Genomic DNA, 21525 nt, shown 5'->3' with positions numbered 1-21525 from the left:
TTTTTTTTTTTTTAGATTCCATATATATGTGTTAGCATACGGTATTTGTTTTTCTATTTCTGACTTACTTCACTCTGTATGACAGACTCTAGGTCCATCCACCTCATTACAAATAACTCAATTTTGTTTCTTTTTGTGGCCGGGTAATATTCCATTGTATATATGTGCCACATTTCTTTATCCATTCATCTGTCGATGGACACTTAGGATGTTTCCATGTCCTGGCTATTGTAAATAGAGCTGCAATGAACATTTTGGTACATGACTCTTTTTGAATTATGGTTTTCTCAGGGTATATGCCCAGTAGTGGGATTGCTGGATCATATGGTAGTTCTATTTTTAGTTTTTTTAAGGATCCTCCATACTGTTCTCCATAGTGGCTGTATCAATTTACATTCCCACCAACAAATTTTAATCTCTGAAGACCCTTAACACTTTGTCACTTTGTAAACATTTGGCAACTGTTACATTTGGTTTTGAATTATAGTTATTGGGGGACTGATTATATTTAGACATACAGATATGAGACAAGATGGAGGGACTCAGGATCCAGGAAATAGCACAACTGCCCTTTAAGACCAGAGAGATGATAAGAAAAAGAGTGAAACCAAAATTGACTCCAGACTGTGTGGAGAGTTGGATGGGTGGGCACAGAGTTCAGAATATGTGGAATGCTCAGATGAGATTCAAGAAATGGTTGGTACCAACATTTCTAAATGGGAGTGGAGTAAGGCAGGTAGCCTGTGACACTGAAGGTACAAGATAAGACAACCCTGGAGAAGCCAGTTATAATCAGAAAAATAACCAGGGCATAACTCCTGCCATAAAAGGGGATAGAAGAACCAGGCTGAATAAATGGGTGAAAATCAAAGTACAGCTCTTATAATTTCTAGGTTTGGGCAAGCATGGCATCGAAGAGGACCAGGAGAGCTTCGATCAATGTGAGCACTCAAGAATAATTCCTGCAGGTGTACCTGGCTCTGATTCTTAGCAAAAACCTAGCAGTGTTGCCTGAGCTCAGATTTGAGAGGCCTAGCTCAAGCCACAGCCGAATAAAGGGGGAAGGAGAGGGTAGAATTAGGTCTGAAGCTTTAATCTAATCACTGCTTCTGTCAGAGTTATCTCAAGAACAAGAAGAGTCTGAGCCCACTAATGCTGATGCTGGAGGTAACTGGGCAGGAGAGCTCCAGGCTGTGAGATTTTCTGAGTGGCAGATAATATGGAGGTAGGGCTGTGATACTTGATATTGATTTAGCTTTGTTTTGAACCAGTGGAGAGTAGCAGCTTGCCTCATTAGCATGTCTGTTGCTTAACGTATCTGATACCTTGCACATAGAAGGTACTCAGAAAAATTAAGATTGGTCGTAGTATAGGCTACTATGGCAGAACATCTCTGTAGCACAGCTGAAACTCAAGATCTGGGTCTTGTGCCTTTTTCCCCCTCATCTAGAAAATGTGGATAATAGTTTTATATTCTAAGGTTATTGTGAGAATTAAATGAGATAATTTATATAACAAAATAAAAACACATAGTAATTAGAAAGAATCCATACAAGCTAGAGATTATTTTGTCATTATTATTCATATCATCATCATCCTTTTAAAATTTTTGTATACTTTATAAAGTCCAATTACAGTAGAGCTGAGATGTTCCTCTTTTATTTTCTGTTCCACAGATTGAGAATAAGATTGCTATTAATTATTCATAATAAATCTACACTTCAGTCAAAATTGTTTATCGCTTTGAGTTGCTTATAATAGGCAACCTGTATAGATTATACAAAATTTCAACCTTTTATGCTTGCTTTTTTTCTTTTGCGTTACGTGGGCCTCTCACTGCCACGGCCTCTCGCATTGTGGAGCACAGGCTCTGGATGCGCAGGCCCAGCGGCCATGGCTCACGGGCCCAGCCGCTCCGTGGCATGTGGGATCCTCCCGGATCGGGGCACGAACCCGTGCCCTCCGCATCGGCAGGCGGACTCCCAGCCACTGTGCCACCAGGGAAGCCCTATGCTTGCTTTTTATAGACACTCACATCTATGTTGAATGTGGCATTTTTTCAATTAAAGAAGAAAAAGTGTAACATTTAAAGGTCGTATTGTTTATATCCTTAATAAATACAGTAAAATAAAATGCTAGTCTGAATATTTCATTAAGTAGCTAAGTTTGCTAGGCTGTCATTCTCAGAATTTAATTTAGAAGAAAACATCTACATTTTTCTTGGATGTTACATCTTATAAGTTGCAAATACTGACTGCAGCAAGTGAGTTTAATACAGAAAAATAATTAGAAAGCATAGCACTGTTGTTCCTGAAGGGGGGCAGCTCTGTTACAAAAAATACGTTAAAAAATAAACCTTCTTTTCTTGTGGACTAGAGTCAGTGGTCTTCAGAGCCTGGGGTTTATGCAAATATTTGGATGATTTTTAACTTGAAAGAGAATTGCTAAGTTACAAAATTTATCTCTAAAGAATATTCCCAGAGGCCTCTAACACAACTCATGTTATGCAAATACCATGAGTTGGACAAAACTATCAGCATATTGCCAAATGTATATAAGCAGTTAGATTAAAAAAATACTTACATAAAAATACTTTCTTATTACTAATATCATTTAATTTCAGAGTTCATCCAGAGTTTCCAGATCAGTCTCTACAGCTGCCAGTATTGTTAGTACATTTGAGACAATTTACTCCAGTATCATTTGCTCAGAGGTGTTGTCTCAGAAACAAACATTTCCAGTCCACTGGAATTCGTGTGTTGCAAAGTCTTGTCAAAGCTTGGGAGAATAATTGTATCTCCTTGAATGTGATGCTATTCATTAAATTACTTATAATAATAGTAATAGAACTAATATTGATGAAGATGCTGATGGTGAACACTACAGTGTTTGAATTTGAATGCTTATATGTACTAGGCTTTGTGTTAAGTGCTTTTTGTGTATTATCTCCTTTATTTGAATCTTTACAATGCCTTATTTACTGAGTAATATTATTATTAGTTTGTTTAGGAAATATTCATTGAGTGTCTATATACCTCACACTCTTACATGTTGGAAATTTGGAGGTGAAAAAAATATACAAGTTTCCTGCCTTCATAGAGCATATGTTTTTGGGTTCATTAACACTCTGGATTCAAGAGTTTACATTTTATTATTTATATGTCATTAGGTTCCTGAAGCTCTCAAAGATTAGATAAGTTATCCAAGGTTGCACATGGTGTGTGGTTTTTAGTGTCCTTCCCTTTCAGATGTGCTAAGGATCACTTCACTTACAATTAGTATGGACAAATTTTTTTTTTTCTCTATGGGGTATGTGGAAATGGTAAATTTCAAAAAAGCATGTCCTATATCTCATAGCCCCTCCCATATTCCTGTATTTATGAACTAGCTTTTGCCTTTGCTTTATTTTTTATTTTAATGTAGTCAAGCTACTTCAACACTAAGTGCGAAACTTGCTGACTGGCTAAATATTGATTTTTTAATTCTACACTTAATTTGTGCAACAAAATTATTTTTTAAATCATGACTGATATAAACCTTTTCAAATTCAAATATTGAGATGAACACATACTTTCCTCTTTCCTTTAAAGTGTTGGATTGAGTTGCGTTAATTATTTTTCTAAAGTCAAACTGTCTTTGCTTTGGATGTACCACTACCAAATGATTCAGCTCACATCTCCTAAGTATAAGAATATTATCCTGTAACCACAGTATCGTTATCAGGCCTTAGAGACTACCAGTAATTCCATAACATCATATAGTATCTAGTCTGTAATTTTTCACATTGTTGCAAATATTTTTCCTTCCCCTCAAGAGCAACTCAAGATTCTTACATTGTCTTTCATTGCTATGTTCTTTTTCAATCTAGAAAAATATTTTTCTTGTTTTCTTTTTCTTTCTCTTCAGCTTTTATATTAATACCCAATACTGAAGACACTGGGTATGCATATTTTTAATCATGATACAAACTCACATCCTAGGCCAGAGTCAACTTCCATATCATAATGGTTAAGTAGAGTTTTTCTGTTCTCTCCTTTACAGACACTTTAGCTATATTTGGCTTCAATATTTATGTAGAAAGTACTTTTCCAGGTCATTTTGATAATGGGTCTAACTAGAGACTCATTGGTTGTGTTTGTGAGTACATTCAAATTGCAGCTCCTAAAGCTTAAATCCAGTGTTGATGATCATGTGAGACTTTTGGCTTGACCTTCTGACCACCAAGGTTTGAGTACCCTCTTCTTTGATGAAGCTTTCACGATTTTTCATCTTTGGTTTGCATTCAACCAGATAATTTTTTTACATGTAAGTATTTTATCCAAGGCCTTCCCTGGCTGTCCAGCGGTTAAGGCTTCACCTTCCCATGCAGGGCGTGCGGGCTCGATCCCTCGTCAGAGAACTAAGATCCCACATGCCTTGCAGCCAAACAACCAAAACATAAAGCAAGTAATATTATAACAAATTCAATAAAGACTTTAAAAGTAGTCCACATCAAAAAAATCTTTAAAAACATTTGTTTAATAAACAAACGTTAATTTGCCATTCTTGTTTTTGTTGACCAAAAAAGTCATGCATCTTTTCTACATACTAATAGCCTATATTACCCCCACCCCACCCCCACCCAAGAAAGATTGTATTCAGAACATATGGCTAGTGAATTAAAGTGTTATAAACATTGGAAATCTATCAGTGTATTAAAACCACTACTGTAAGAATTTTGCATTTGTTATAGAATATAAATTTCTCTGAGGTTATAATGATTGTATAGCTTTTTAGCTAAAGAGAACTTATTTATTTGCCTAATCCCCTAATTTTCCATTGGAGGAAATTGAAGAATGGAAATGTGACTTGTGCTGGGTCACAAAGCTAATTAATGGCCCATAGCAGGAGATGTTCCCAGGATGCTTGACTTCTAATCAAGTGTTCCTCTAAAGGGCAACCTGTACCAGATAATAGAAAGTTCAACCCACATATGTATGGTCAATTAATTTATTACAAAGGAGCCGGGAACATACAATGGAGAAAGGACAGTCTCTTCAATAAACAGTGTTAGGAAAACTAGACAGCCACATGCAAAAGACTCAAACTAGATCACTATCTTACATCATATACAAAAATTAATTCAAAATGAATTAAACACTTGAATGTAATACCTGAAGCCATAAATCTCCTAGAAGAACATATAGGCAGTAAGCTCCTTGACATGGGTCTTGGTGATGATTTTTTGGATTTGACACCAAAAGCAAAGGCAACAAAAGCAAAAATAAACAGTGTATCTACATCAAACTAAAAAGCTTCTGCACAGCAAAGGAAACCATCAACAAAATGAAAAGGCAACCTACCGAATGGGAGAAAATATTTGTAAATCATATATCTGATAAGGTTTTAATATCCAAAATATATAAAGAGCTCATACAACTCAGTATCAAAAAAACAATTTGATTAACAAATGGGTAGAGAATCTGAATAGACATTCTTCCAAAGAAGACATACAGATAGACAACAGGCACATGAAAAGGTGTTCAACATCACCAATCATCAGGGAAATGCAAATCAAAACCACAATGAGATATCATCTCACACCTGTTAGAATAGCTGTTATCAAAAAGACAACAAATAACAAGTGTTGGTGAGAATGTGAAGAAAATGAGAACTTGTGCACTGTTGGTAGGAATGTAAACTGGTGCAGCCACTATGGAAAACAGAAAGGAGGTCCCTCAAAAAATTAAAAATAGGACTACCATATGATCCAGCCATTCTACTTCTGGGCATTTATCTGAAGAAAATGAAACTACTAACTTAAAGATGCATGCACCCCTAGGTCCATTACAGCATTATTTGCAATAGCCAAAAAAAAAAACAACCTAAGGGTCCATGGATGGAGGAATGGGTAAAAGAGATTGCCTCTCTGGCTGTCTATCTATAAATATAGATAGATTATGGAATATTATTCAGCTCTAAAAAAGAATGGAATCTTTTTTTTTAACATCTTAATTGGAGTATAATTGCTTTACAATGGTGTGTACTTTCTGCTTTCTAACAAAGTGAATCAGCTATACATATATCCCCATATCCCCTCCCTCTTGCATCTCCCTCCCACCCTCCCTATCCCACCCCTCTAGGTGGTCACAAAGCACCCAAGCTGATCTCCCCGTGCTATGTAGCTGCTTCCCACTAGCTAGCTATTTCACATTTGGTAGTGTATATATGTCCATGCCACTCTCTCACTTCGTCCCAGCTTACCCTTCCCACTCTCCGTGTCCTCAAGTCCATTCTCTACGTCTGCGTCTTTATTCCTGTCCTGCCCCTAGGTTCTTCAGAACCATTTTTTTTTCAGATTCCATATATATGTGTTAGCATATGGTATTTGTTTTTCTAAAAGAATGGGATCTTGACGTTTGTGAAAACATGGATGGACCTTGAGGACATTCTTTTAGTGAAATAAGGTAGACAGAGAAAGACAAATGCCATGTGGTCTCACTTATATGTCAAATCTAGAAGAAAAAAAAAAAAACCCAGAAAAATCAGCAACAAAAAAAAAGCAAGCTCGTAAATACAGAGAACAAGTTAGTGGTTGCCAGAGGCAGGGGTGGGAGGGTGGGCAAAATGGGTGAAGGGAGTCAAAGGTATAAACTTCCAGTTATAAATTTAAAAAGTCAGGGTGTAATGTATAGCATGGTGACTATAGCTAATAATACTGTATTACAAATTTGAAAGATGCTGAGAGAATGGCTCTTAAAAGTTCTCATTACAAGAAAAAAAATTCTGTAACTATATGTGCTAACAGATGTCAACTAAACATATGTGTGATCTTGTTGCAATATATACAAATACGGAGTCATACTGTATACCTAAAAGTAAAATAATACTCTATTTCAATTATATATCAATTTAAAAAGTTCATTCTTTAAAAATTCACTGTTAGCATAGAAATCAAATATAGATGAAAAATATTTCCTTATTTAAACAATGCATCGCATTACAAACAATATATTCTACTGGAAGCCTATTAAATGATTCTCTTGCCATCTGATGCTACATTGGTTTTTGTGAATTCAGCTCAAGTCCTAAGTAGCTATGTAACTCGGTCTGCAAAACCAGCAGGCACGTCCTTATTCAGTAAGATTCAAAATATTTTATGAGTGAATGGTGTATGATTTATAAGTGCCAGTTAGGGTCTCTCCGGTCCTTGACATGCAATACCACTTTCTTCATCAAGGGTTAGTAAGCACAGGACCCAAGTTTCCCTCCTAATTCCCCATTATGTACCTTCTCCCTGACCCAAGGCCATGACAGCATCACTGATCAGCCTTGGCCTTCCTTTTGACTTCGTCTGCATGTAGCCTCACCCTTCTTGGCCACCCAGTGCTCCAGGAAATCCCTAAAAATGAAACGGAGTTGGCAAATGAAGTGAAACTTGTTTAGCCTCCTGGTAGATATTATCTTCTTTTGCTTACACTCTGGTAGATATTATCTTCCTTTCCCCACCTCATCTATTTATCTTGAAATCACAGAAGCATTTATTTTAATAGCTTGGACTTCGAATGTACAGACACAAATTAACTTTTTTTGACATGAGGATATTACAGGGACTCATCGTGACGTAGTGTGGCAATACAATTCTGAATTTCTTGGTTCTTTTTGCTCTTTCCATTGTTATGTCTTCATTTTTCCCGTGATTAGTGATCTGGCAACCAATAGGTCTCCTCTTCCCTTCCATAAAACAGTACAGTGTCCAGGGAGAAAAATGCCACCCCTGGATATTCCTTTTTAAGGACCTATTTACCTATCAGCAGAGTCAGTTTCACAGTTATCTTGGGATTCTGCAACAATTTTCCCAGGTGTTGGGCAGGCAGGAATCATGGTGTATGTGTTAGCACAAGTCCGTAATTGCATCCTCGCCAGTACGGGATTAGGAATAAGAGGCAACCCTCATTCCATCTGCACGGTCCTCTGACACTTAGACTTCTGCTGAAAGGGAGCAGGTTATTGGAACTTAACTTTCCATAGAGGGGTCTCAGATATATTCTTATTTAGAATTAACCTCAATTTCATATTCATTAATGAGCTCGGTGATGCAGCCACTCAGAATATTTCCCTGGAAAGTTGTCAGCGTTAATCATCAGAAATAAAATCGTTGCCACCTCGACATTCTTTATCCAGTGTGAAGCTCATAACCACCTGCTCCTTGCTTGTTATAATGATATCCTTGAGGGTATTTACCAGTTTTACTGAGAAAATACTGGCAGTCATTCAGAGTTTTCAGTCCTCCCTCGATAACAAACATCATCATAAGCATTATGTTCTCTGTTAAACAATAAAAGTTGTGAATATTGATTTTAATTCACCCAGAATGCTTCTACTGCCCTTTAATAGCTGGTGCGGACACGGATGGTAAGGTACCTTTTATTACTCTGTCATGTAAGGAGCTCCTCCTTGAAATGCACTATCTTTTGGACAAGTCCAAATGCTTCTTGTTTGTTCCCTTTTATAAGGTATAAATGGAGATACCAACAATGTTAGTGGTGGCTCCAGAATGGGTTTGAGAAGAGAATGGTACCACCCTTCTGTGTGGAGAGGGCTGGTACTGAGTGTGTTCCTGAGCATTTTTCAGGTTGAGGGCACCTCTTACATCAGAACTTACATCAGTTCACTGTCACATGAAGTGCCTTGTTTTCGTAGCAGACTGACATCAGGGACCGAATAGGACAGGTTTGCAAATGCTGCAGTCATGGACCAATGGAAAAGCCACAAAATGGCTTGTAGTGGTCTGAACAGCAATTTAGAGCTAGGAAGGTGATGTACATCATTAGGGCACAAGGACCAAATGTTAATAATTAGAGATATTTCATGTCTTCCAAGATAATCCCCCTATCTGCAATTTAAAGGTCTCAGCAATGGAATATGGCCCCTCATTCCTCCTCTTTTGCTTTCTCTACACTTTTTCTCACTCTAGTATTTTTTTTTTTTTTTTGGCCTTGCCACACAGCTTGCAGGATCTTAGTTCCCTGACCAAGGAACCCATGCCCCCTGCAGTGGAAGCGTGGAGCCCTAACCACTGGACCACCAGGGAATTCCCCTCATTCTAGTCTTAACATAGATGCTAGACAACGTAACAAAAAGCTTAGACAACTAGGTACTAGATTATGGGGAAAAAATTTTGTTAAACCCCAGAATTAACTCCAGTCTGGTTTACCATCTTGGCAAATCCTATGTTTTAACTTAAAATGGGTAGTTTATGTTCTCCAGGAAGATATGCTAAAAGAAACATTATTTTAGGGTGCACCGTCCTCAGGCACCCCGCCAAGCACCCCTGTGCTTGGGAAGTGGAAGCTGTTTTCTGCAGCAGTCCAGCTCTGTCTCAGCTGGCCCTTCTGTTCGTGACTCCAAGAACTTCCCTTCCCAAACATCCACAGTAGGGAGCAGAAGCTCAGGCCAGGGAGATGTGTGGCGTTCCTCAGACAAGGGAGCGTACAGGAATACACTTTACCAAAGGACTAGGATGATTTCTGGCCAGAACTCTGCACTTAGACCAGGTGGTTGATTTTTTCTTGTACTGACCTTCTCAGATGTGGCCGTGGCTGCTCCTCCCAAGTTTCACCAACTTCCTAAGACTCACACCCTGTTTGCCTTTCTTGATCCACTCCTAAGCTTGAATCTAGACTGTTCTTTGCTGCAGCTTCTGCAAATCATTTTTTCATGGCTGAGGACTCCCCGGCCAATATGAACAATTGACCCTCAAATCAGTGAGATGAATTAATCACTTATTTCTTTCCTAGCATCAACTCCCCTTCACCCACCCCACCAAATTAATTAGGATCTAAACCTTACCTGAGAAACGATAGGGTTTACCAAATCAAGCAAACAGTTAATGTGACTGCGTTCTACGCCAGCATCTTGTCATTCATCAAAGACAGCAATTCTTTAGGAAAAGAATAATCACATCTCTTCTAATATTTTTAATATAAAAGCTAATGCTGTTTTCCTGGCAATTTTAGAGTTCATGTGAAATGTACTCAAAATTAGAAAACAATATTGAGGGAAAAAGTGACTGCATTCTTATTACTGTCATAAAAATAATAATACTTTTAGTTATGTAGTTTAATGACTAATTCAGATTGTCATAAGCTGCTTTTATTGAGTGCCTATAAAAATATGGAATGTATTTGACAGTGTTTATTTCTTATTTCTGGTAATATTTCGTGACCATCTGTCAGACTTCAGGCTGCTACAAGCAAAAGTATTTTGTGTTTCTCAAGATCAACAAAGTATCTTTGCTTCAGAGAGAATCTAATCCTCCTTGTGGGAACTGACTATACAAATGACCTTATTTGGGGGAAGGACCCTTTCTAAATTTTTTCGTTTATTTCACTGTGCTAATTTCATGCAGTCTAAGTACCAGTTACCTTAGAGTGAGCTCCTTTTCTCTTAGTTATTTTTGAAATATTATAATAAAAATTTTATTGAATTGCATACCTCCAAAGAAGGTAAAATGTAGTTCTGATATATTATTTTCCTACTAGTGGATATTAACTTCTGTTCTCTAACTTGTCACTTTTATGGTTGACTAATAAAAAGTTACAAATTGACTTAATTTGGAGGAACTGTCATGGACAGAGTAATTTGTAAGAATTTTAGAAGAATGAGATGTAAATTAGGAGTGAGAAGCAGAGAGAAGCATGTATTGGGCCAGAGGAGGAGACTTGGTAATGTTTGGGGGTATTTGATCACTGTGAGTCTAACCAATGTGTGATAGGAGATAGATATTTGCTTCCAGAAATTTCTTTCATTAAGCATAGGAATCTACTGGATAATGTAAGCTTGGAGAAAAAAATGATTATAAATTCATCTGAAAAAAGATGTCCATCTCATACTCTCCAACCAAATATTAATACATTCCAGATTATTTTTAAGTTTGAAAGAAAATAATTAAAGTACTGGAAGGAAATATAAGTGAGTGATAATACAACCTTATGAAAGCAATGGACTATCTAGGTATGACAACAAAAATTAAAATCATAAGGGAAAGCGTTTGACAATAAGAATTTTTTAAAACTTCCTTTTGACAAAAATGGCTTAAAGATTACCTAAGAAAACTGTTTGATATATACAGATATAGATATATAGATATAGTGACAAAGGGTTAATATATCCAAACATGATACACTTTTTTCTCCAGGCCTTTATTCCTTTTCCCTCTCCATGAAATGTTCTTCTGTCCTTCTTCACCTGGCTCATTCCCATTTACTCTTCAATTTCAATTTAAGCATTTCTTCCTTGCATGGTCTTTTCTGATGGCCTGATTCTCTGACCTCTCTTACCATACTTTCTGTGCCAGGGAATTATTTACCAACCCAGCTGTCTTTTTTAGTGTCCCTCTTCTTTGGTAGACTTGAGGCACCGTAGGGAAGGGGCCATGTTTTATATTCACTGTGGTATCTGCAGCTCCTAACACATAATATCGAGCATATAGTAGGTCTCAATATTATTTGCCATTGAAATGAATGATTTGTTAAAGAGCTTATTATGAACTACTAGATGAACAAGCAATTCAAAAAGAACACACATGCAGAAGTGGCCAAACATGAAAACGTGTGCTGCTTCAATAACAATCAAACAAATATTAACTCATATGTTTACGTATATATCTCCATTTTCTATAATTGTGTATGCATTTTTGTCAGAATACCTAAGAAAATGAATAATGTCAGCAATGTCCTGTCAGGGTGTGATGGCACATGTATCTCATAAGCCGCTTCTGGCAGGAATTTCAGCAGGTACACATTCTCTGTGAAAACAGTATCGTTCACACAGAAATTTATATTAAGAAAATAATTTGTTTAATTGAACAAGGATGCATATAAAGCAAAGCTTTGATAGTACTGTTTTACAAAATTAAAGAATCAGAAATAAGCTAAACGTTTATCTGTAAGATACTATTTTTAAAATCTGGGCACAGCCATCCAAATATTGCAGTATTACCAATGCAGCTATGAAAACATACGATATATCTAGCGTTATGGAGATAAAGAAATACCCATGTGAAGAATAATTGAAAAAGAGGCTCTCTATATGTATCTATGTATATGTGTGGATATAGGATAGTGGGATCCCGTTTTTTTGCAAAATACATTATAGATACATAAATATTTAAATATTCTGAAGAAAAATTGTGGAAGAGTATACCTGCAATATTAAAAGTGCTTATATCTTGGTACTTACTAGCATTACATACTAGTTATTCTGTTGACCTATGATTTCTTTCAATGCAATAATTTTCGTATAAATTACAATATCCCTAAGAAGGGTGAGTAAATAGAAAGATAACCAGACAGATCAACAGAGAGGGATAATGAGACATGAAGGTACAGACTGATTTTGGGTTCTCACAAAAGCAAGAGCTTGAGAGAAAAAAATTGCATGCAGATGGTTGATTCTGGAAGACCATCCCAGGGAGGAGGCATTAGGAACAGGAGAATGAAAGAGGGAAGGAGATAAAATCCATTAAAGACCATGTTATCAATTTGACCACCACCTCTGGTGACAAGTTGCTTGATTCCATGGACCTTGAAGGTAAGATTGATTGTGTCTTCTGTGTGGTGGAAGAAAAGTCTGACCTTCATTGCTTCCACTGTGCACCCATATCTCTGTGGCGGTCAGGAACTCAGGAGTCAAGCTCTGCCAGGTGGATGTGACTGAGCTACTTGGAAGGAAATAATGAGAGAAATGCAAATAATTATTGTAATTGTTAATTTTGGAGTGAACATGGCTGGGATAAAATACTAGCAGTAAAATTGGACTTAAAAGCATTCCTTTGAGAATATCAGTTACCGGTTGGGAAAATTCCCTTGGCTGTCCACAGCAGTTTCAGCTTTGATTCTGTTTCTGAGGACAGAGAAAGTGCACACGAGGAAAGATGCATTCAGTCTTTCATGAGTTTCTAGCGTGGATCACGAAAGAGTCCAGGAGAGACTTTGGCCCCATTTCAGAAATGGGATCTAAAGAGCAGATACCTGGTTTGGGTCACTAGGGAGTAGGGTCAGCAATGTAAACTAAGTAAGGGAGTGTCCTGTTAAACATATCTCTGCCAATTAGGGATTCATTTGTATCCAGAAAATATTTTTAGGTCCTGACTCCCGATAAGGATATGATAACTGAGATCAACCATACTGAGTGTATATTTTAATTTAGGATTAAAGGGTAGGGATGTTTTAAGTGCTAGATACTTCCGTTTGGAATATTGAAGTGGCCTGGTGACAATTATGTTTCTCTCAACAGTGCCTCACCAACTCTCTCAATGCTGCCGTTTTTGGACTAGAAGAAATTAGAATTCATAAGAATTGTTTTTAGGCATGTATTCAAGAATCTAAATATAAAAAGTCATTAAATTTTTTTAATCAAGAATTTTTTTTAATATAGCATTGGGATCTCATTTGTTCAGCTGTGGACAATAACATGTTGCTTATGCCCTGATTAAATATGCTTACGTTGAAGAGCAGATCTATTTGCATATAGAAAATGTGAACAGGCATGAATGGGAAATAGTATCATAAGGGAGATCATTTGCATACATAGATGAATGAATCTGAGGTTTAAAAATGAATGAATCTTACCAGGTCCATGCTCTTAGGATTAAAGAAGTTAATATCACTGAAGTTCTGATTAAATTAGAAGTGTTCTAAAATGTGACTAATTGCCTTTTCCAAATGAAGAACAATGTGGAAGTAGGTACTTTTTTTTCTTTTTAATTAAGGCATAGTCATTCATTTCAAGTATTTTATATTTAATTCAGCATAATTTAGTTAATAGGAACATGATCCAGAGGTAAAGGAAAATGCTAGGATCATTTGCACAGGGCTGCTTAAACTCCGTTGAAACTGAGCTTCACAGGCCAAGGGACTCATTTAGACCCCAGTTCCCCTAACTCTCAAAGAAATGTGGAATGCTTAAAGAGACAGAAAGAAGTCTGCTAAGTATTTCTACTTGAAGAGAGAATTTGAATTAAAAGGTATTTACTTTTGCCAGCTTGAATATTTATGTCCTCCAACTCTTTATACATTTTTTTTTTTCTTTTTTTGTGGTACGCAGGCCTCTCATTTCTGTGGCCTCTCCCGTCACACAGCACAGGCTCCAGACACGCAGGCCCAGCGGCTACGGCTCATGGGCCCAGCCACTCCGCGGCATGCGGGATCCTCCCGGACCGGGGCACGAACCCGTGTCCCCCGCATCGGCAGGCGGACTCTCAACCACTGCGCCAGCAGGGAAGCCCCCTTTACACATTTTAATTGAGGAAATAGATATCCATTTGTCCAACTGATTGCCTCCTTACACTGCCCCAAATACATTTTTTCTCTTCCTAATGAACTAAAATCTTCACCCTAGAGGAAACACTTGTGGTCATCTATCTTTTCCTTTAATTCCATTCCCAACTGGTTTTTTTTTTGTTTTTCTGACCCTTTCAGCCCATACTAATTCCTATACCCTTCCCTTACAAGTTGTTTTGGTATATGTTGGAAATACTACTGAAATATCAAGTTTCCCGACATTCTTCACCTTGCCTTGAAAGTCGGCTGTGACACACTGGATTACTGATCTCAATCTTTCAGTTAAATGACAGAGCTATTCCCTCACCCATGGGTGCTGCACGTGACCATGGCACTTGCTCTGTCCAGTAGACTATGAACAAAATAGTGGTTTGTTTGTTCCAAGCTAAGGCCTCAATGATCCTCCCTGTTCTCCGACTCAAACTCTTGTCATCCACTGATAACTTGCCTCAGGTAGCCACAGATCCAAGGAGAGGGAAGAGATGACTAGAACAGATCAGAACCTAACTCAAAGTCTGGAAGCAAATCCAAGTGATCTGTAGGCTCGAGCAGAGCAGCCCCAGGCAAACCTGTGTGTAAGAAAAGAAAGCCCTTTTCTTGTGAGCCACTGATTTTTAGGGTGGCTTATAATGCAACAGTTACAGTGATAGATGACAAAATTCATTCCTTTTACCGACTGAAATCTAACAACTTCTTTCTACTCTTCTAGCCTCACTTAGGTAAAAAATTGCTAATTTATCTATATCATTTGTAAGGTTATCAAATCCATTCGGATAATTGCAGTCATTCTGTAGTGCAAGCTGACACCATCTATTCAAATTAAACATAAGCCTTCCCTACAACCATGCACTCCTGCGTATATATCCAAAAGAAACACTCACCCAGGCCCACAGGGGCATCTATGAAATCATTTAAGTATAATTTGTATTGTCAGAAGTTGGATATAATTGGAGTGAAGCCTGCAGCAGATCAAAGGGTCTACTGAATCCAAACAGACAAATAGGCAATAAAACTAATCAATAACAAAACAAAAATTCTGTCATCTCTCATTCAGGAGATGAAAGATATCTGTAAACCATTGATCCATTTACAGTCTCATCAAATAATCAGACCATAAAATCAAATCTTCAGTCATTGCTGCCACCAATGGGGAATAATAACTTATCCGTCTTTAACAAACCAAAAGCAAAAACAAAACACAAAATCACTCCATGCCCACCCACCATGGAGTATCATGCAGCAATTTGAAGAAAGTCGTAATTGAACACATGGCAACAGGCAGAATTTTGAAAACATGGTATTGAGTGAAGAAAACAAAATAATGAGATATATAACATAATGGCATTTATGAAAACTAAAAAACATATGTATGCTCATGAACATGTATAAATGGAAAATACCAACATTTAAAAACATCAAAACAATTCTCTGGGAGGGAAGTAAGGGATGGAGTATGAGATATGAACATTACCACAAACAAAAGGTGGGACAAGAAGAGAGCTTTGAAGTGACCAAAGACAAGAGTATGCCACAGACCAAGAGTATCATGGAATCAAACCTATCCATCTGAGTTTAAAAAAAAAAGTATGTTATAAAGTCTTCCCTCCAAACAGTGTAAAAATAACTATATTATTTTTTCTGATAGTTTTTAAAATGATTGATTTTTTTCATTTTGTCAGTTGATATATTTGAACTGGATTATACTAGATAGTACTGTAAGATTGTGAGTTAATTTTGTTTTCTTTCCAAATACCTTAATCTCTCAGTCTCTTATTGAATAATCCTTATTTTTTCCACTGATCTGTAATGCCTCTGTTAACATATATTAAATTATACTATATACTCTGTGAACTCAAGGCTATTTCATCTTTTATTGAATTGTTTTCCTATTTTTTGTACTATTATCCCAATGCTTAAATATTGTTTATCTGATTTTAAAAGGCTTCCCTGGAGATGCTCAATGGATGTACTCAACAGAACTGGATAAACTTCCTCACTGCAGGAGTGGGTAAGTCTCATTATGGTAACTCCAAAGTCATAGTGGAACTTGGCTGATTTTTTTTTAAAAATTTAATTTCTCCTCTTCAATAATTTTCTGTTATGCTGTATTGTGTTGTGTTTTTGGTTTGTTAAAGGCAGATAAGTTGTTATTCCTTACTGGTGGCAGCAGTGATTGGTAATTTGTTTTATGGTCTGATTACTTGGTGATCACTGTAAATAGACTAAAGGTTTATTGAGATCTTTTATCTTTTGGATGAGAGATGGTGGAGAAACTATTTTGTTATTCTGATTTGTTTGATTGCCTATTGTTCTGTTTAAGTTCAAATCAATTACAAATTTTATGACCACTGGTGAGAAAAAAATGTTCTTTAGTATCTAGACTGGTAAATTTTTGTGTTTCTGTATTTATTCTTTGCTAAAATTGGAGAATTGCAATTATAAATATCCTCTATGTCTGTACATCTGGTATCTGTAATTCAGAATGGCCTTTACCTCTAATTGTGATTCTGTGATATTTTCCTATTTCTTGAGACTATTAAAGATTTAGATGAAAGAGACCCAGTTTGGGGAGGTATGCATGCAGGCATAGGGGCTTTCCTCAAACCTGGGTATCTGATTCAAAGTTGGGGAGAACATTTAGACCCCAGTATAATCTCTCCAGGCAGAAATTACTGAACATGATGAGGTTAACCATATCTTACAACATTTTTGTGAGACAATGTAATGTTTGCCTTCTCTCTGCTTTATTGTAACATCAGTGTCACAAATTTGGATGGAAATTTCTCAGATGAATTTTACACTCATTCCATGTTCAGTTTCTAACAATCACATGAAAGTTTTATGTCTGAGGAAGGTGCACAAAGATGTTCATGTAGCATGTCTGAGAATAATGGTTAACAGTCACAATTTATTATTACTATTATTATTTGTCCAAGAGAAAAAGGACAAAATCTTGAGAAGCTTGCAAGGTGTTTGGATAAATCAGAATTTGACCAATGGTCACCCGAAACACCCAAAGCAAAAACACACACAACCACACCCTTTGAGCCTGCACCCAGAAGCAGGTGCACAGTGCACAAGTGTCTGTGTTGTGTTTTACAGAGAGCCTGGAGCTGAACAAGGACATTTACATGGCTCAAGTAGAAACAAGTAAAATTCTAATTTTAAGCATCCCTTTTCTCTTTCCCTCCCTTTTAGGAGCTATAAATAACAAGCAAATAATTTTTTAAAAAATTACCCTCATTTTCTAATTCAGAAGATCTCTTTCTAGCTCAGACCTCCAAAACCAGCTCTGAGACTCTCTGGTCCTAACTTGTACAAAAGCTGGTTAAACAGCTCCTCCCTCGTTTCAGGGCTGTTCTCTCTCCTCCTCTAGTTGCAGCAAGGCTTTTACAGCAGTATAAAGATGCTGTTCCTCTAGTCACACACATGTTCATCACTCAGGACAAAAGTCAGTTATGGTTTAAGTACCAAATCTCTCTTTTGGTTATATCAATGCAGTTTGATGTTTATATTTCTGTTTCTTCCTTTCCCCCTCTATTCATTTGCTAATTGTTTTCTTTTTCCTTTATTATTTTTAAATGTTCAATATATTTCAGAAGTGTTTCATATAACTGGTATATAGTTGGATTTAGTTATGTAAATTAATTTGAGCTGTATCCCATTACATTTCCATTTTTTCTTTTCTTTCTTTTGTCTGCTTAATTGCCCTTCTACTTTTTTTTTACTTTTACATGTTTAGTATATTTCAGAAACGTTTTGTATAATCAGCATTTAGTTGGGTGTAGTTATGTAAACTAATTTGAGTGCTATCCCAGTTTATCAAGGTTATGGTCATCTTGTACCCATTGTGCCTCATTCTTGGATTTTGAGGATAACATTTTTCTGCATAATTCAAAACTCTCTAAGCTTTCTCTTTGCTTGTAAGCAAAATTTATAAAACACTTTAAATTCCATGAGGCATCACTGCCACAATCCTTCCACTTTCCACTTGATAACAGCTTTCTTTAGATCCAGATGCAGTAGACCCCCAACCCTTCTATTTCTGACCTTTTTAATCAAAAGGAAAGGCAGTGTACTGTGAACCTAGTGAGAGAGAAGGTAAGGCATCCTGAAACAGCGACTTCACCTTTCAGCTTTCCATATTCCCTCTACTGGAAGATGGATATAATAATAGTACTGGCCTCATGAGTTTTTTGGTTAGGAATAAATGAGGTAATATATGTAAACTTCTTGGCATAGTGCCTGCCGCATAATAAACAGGAAATGTATGTAATTACTATTATTACTGTTTTTATTTTTACTGCAAATGAGGTTTGGCTGGTTTTTAAGAGCCCTCGTGCCTGGACTAATACATTTGGAGCATCCGGAGTTGGTAGTGACTTCATTGCTTCTACTTTAGGAATCAGCAGTGTGTAGGAGAGACTGCAAGCCAGGAGGTTTTAGCATAGTTTAGGCAAATCAAGATGCCTGGCTCCTGCTTCTTTTCAGGCTTGCAAATTCCCAAGTGAAAGGCAGCATCGCACTGGTGAAAGAGCAGAACACTTCTGGGTTTACTTCCCGGTTTTGTCACTTACCACGTATTAACTTTGGGGAAATAATTTAAATTCAGGCAGCCCAAGCATCCTTATTAAAAGGGGTAACAACAACATATATCTCCTAAGTTACTTTGAGTGCTGAAGGAGATAGTGTGTGTGGAGCGCTTTCATAATCATAAAGCACTATTCAGATGTCAGTTATTTAAGTAAAGACTTTCAGGAATGTCAGACTTAATGCTGTAAACAAAAACTAAATCAGAGTTCTTGGAAAAGTCGGGTAACAGGGCAAGAAACATTTTTCACATCCCTTTACCCCACCCTCCCCCTCCCATAGAATAACTTCCTGGATGTTTATTTTCCTTCTTAAGATACTTCCCTTCTATCTAATTATGCAGCATTCTACAGTTTCATCAGCTATCAGCAAAATCAAGCTGTCCTTACTTGACTTAGAGTATCATAGAAATGATAAACTAAACAGCTTAGAATAGCACAAACCAGAGAGCGTAATGCAACCGTCTCAAGTTTAGAGAGAGACGGTTAACCATTCTGTGCAGATTGTACAAGTTAACTTTTAGGAGCTGATTTAAACTGCACATGTTCAATAGTGTCATGGTTTGTATTTAACAGCATTTGTTAAGTACTCATTACCATGTGACCTTCATATCAACAGTGTAAAACTGTAAATTAAAGAATAGCTTTAAAATTGTCTTCAATACTGACCTAAGAAATAAAAAATCTATCAGTTTCCAAGCTTTGAATATAACTTGTATGATTTGAGAATAGTTCATTCCTTAGCTATCTTAATATTTATTCTTTAATAGACATGTCTCCCTAAGTCAAAAAATGTTTATCAAGAATAACATTTTTTAAATGTCACTTTTCTGCTATTCTTTTTAATGTTCCTCAGAAAAAGCATAATGCACTCTCTCAGACAACTCTCAGCCTTCTATTAATGAATATGATCTTCTCTAAGCCTTGAAGGATGTGATTTCTGGTGATATAATCAGAGACATATATTTACATATTTCAAGATCTGAGATGCCCCACCCTCTTGCCAAGGGCTCAGACCATTTTATATAGATCATACTCTTTTTTGAAGGAAGGGTTGCCTGATTTCTGTCTAAGATGTCTCATCTAGTGTAAGAGTCATTTAAACTTAGCTAAGTTAATTTTCATCCACAGAACATCTGAGGGGCTAACTCTCTGATCTGGTTCTATATCTGTCTATTATCAGTTCAGTTCTACATCTCTGTTCCCAACCACAATTCCCCTAACTCCAGAGGCCAGGCTGGTAGAAGATACTAGGAAGGTCCATCTGTACTGCAATGGACCAGGGTGTCCCTGGTTCAAAAACACACTTCCTATGGGTTGTAGAGAAAAGCTACTTGCATTCTATGATCATTAAAAAAAAAAAAAAAATCCCAATTCCTTTTTGCATTCCTTATCAGGTGCTCTCTACATTATTTTACCTTAGTGAGGGTGAGTCTGAAATTTCTAGCCCGTAATAAAAGTGCCTTCCCTCCTTTGGTGTTTTCACAAAGACTGCACGTTCACAGCAGACTTTCATTCTTGACAACTGAACAAATGATCATCTTGCTAATTCCATATTCATGTGTGACTCATGACTCATCCAGCAGTACTGTCAAGCTGCCTTTGTGAGAAGCAACAGCTGCTTTACATTAACCATAATTACTAAACAGCTTTTCTTTAAAGATGGGCAGAAAAAAATTCCTCTGTCTTAAAATGTAGATAGCTTTTCAGGTTTAGAAGACTACATTTGGTTGAGGAGTCTATATTTTACAGTCGGTTTATGAACTCTGACACTCTGTCTCCTTTCTCCCCTCAAAAAGGCTGTGTGGAACAATGGAGGGCCTGAGAGTCAAGAGGCTTGGTCCCCATGTTTATGTTTTTTGCTCACCACTAGCTGGACATCTTTAGGACTTTTGATTTAATGAGCCATCTGAATGTTTTCGAGGTAAAATAACTGTGAGCCTCATGAAAATGTAAGCTTGTGTTTCTCTCTGTAGGCTAAGCACTTTATTTTCTGTTTTTTTATCACATGTCCATGGTTTTTATCTGACTTTTAATAGACTCTTTGGTCCTCAACAGGTTAATAACTACTGCTAAATGCAGCGATTCTCATAATGGGGTTCAGTTTCATGGGCTTTTCCATTCTCCCAATCCTCATCCAAAGATGATCAGAATAACATCACAACCAAAAGGAAAAAGCTATCTTTTCTTTAAAAAAATATGTAAATCCATGGGGCTTCCCTGGTGGTGCAGTGGTTGAGAGTCCGCCTGCCAATGCAGGGGACACGGGTTCGTGCCCCAGTCCGGGAAGATCCCACATGCCGCAGAGCGGCTGGGCCCGTGAGCCATGGCCGCTGAGCCTGCGCGTCCGGAGCCTGTGCTCCGCTAACGGGAGAGGCCACAGCAGTGGGAGGCCCGCGTACTGCCAAAAAAAAAAAAAAAAAAACTAAATCCAGACTTCATTGTTGTAGATTTAATTCTAGATTACTCTGAACAAGGCTAAATTTTGAGTCAGTCACTGAGAAGAGAAATTATTTTGAAGATGATATGTTATGAAATTTACTACACTAATGGAAGATTTTCTGTATGCTGCTCTTTAGAACAAAGGAGAGGAATCAAGTGCAGGCATAATT

General features: G+C 37.1%; 1 long non-coding RNA gene across 2 annotated transcripts in view; it reads left to right on the top strand.

Moving 5' to 3' along the window:
- Positions 1 to 21525, top strand: part of LOC307175208 — a 367514-nt gene that overhangs the window by 50362 nt on the left and 295627 nt on the right. For both annotated transcript variants that reach the window (XR_013824265.1, XR_013824266.1), the window contains exon 3: positions 16266 to 16332. This is a non-coding gene — a long non-coding RNA (uncharacterized lncRNA). The remainder of the gene's footprint in view (positions 1 to 16265; positions 16333 to 21525) is intronic.

Source organism: Stenella coeruleoalba (assembly GCF_951394435.1).
Source record: "Stenella coeruleoalba genome assembly, chromosome: 16".
In the NCBI taxonomy this organism is placed as follows: Eukaryota; Metazoa; Chordata; class Mammalia; order Artiodactyla; family Delphinidae; genus Stenella; species Stenella coeruleoalba.
The sequence above is the reverse complement of the archived record's forward strand: the minus strand, read 5'-3'. Positions and strand labels throughout refer to the sequence as shown.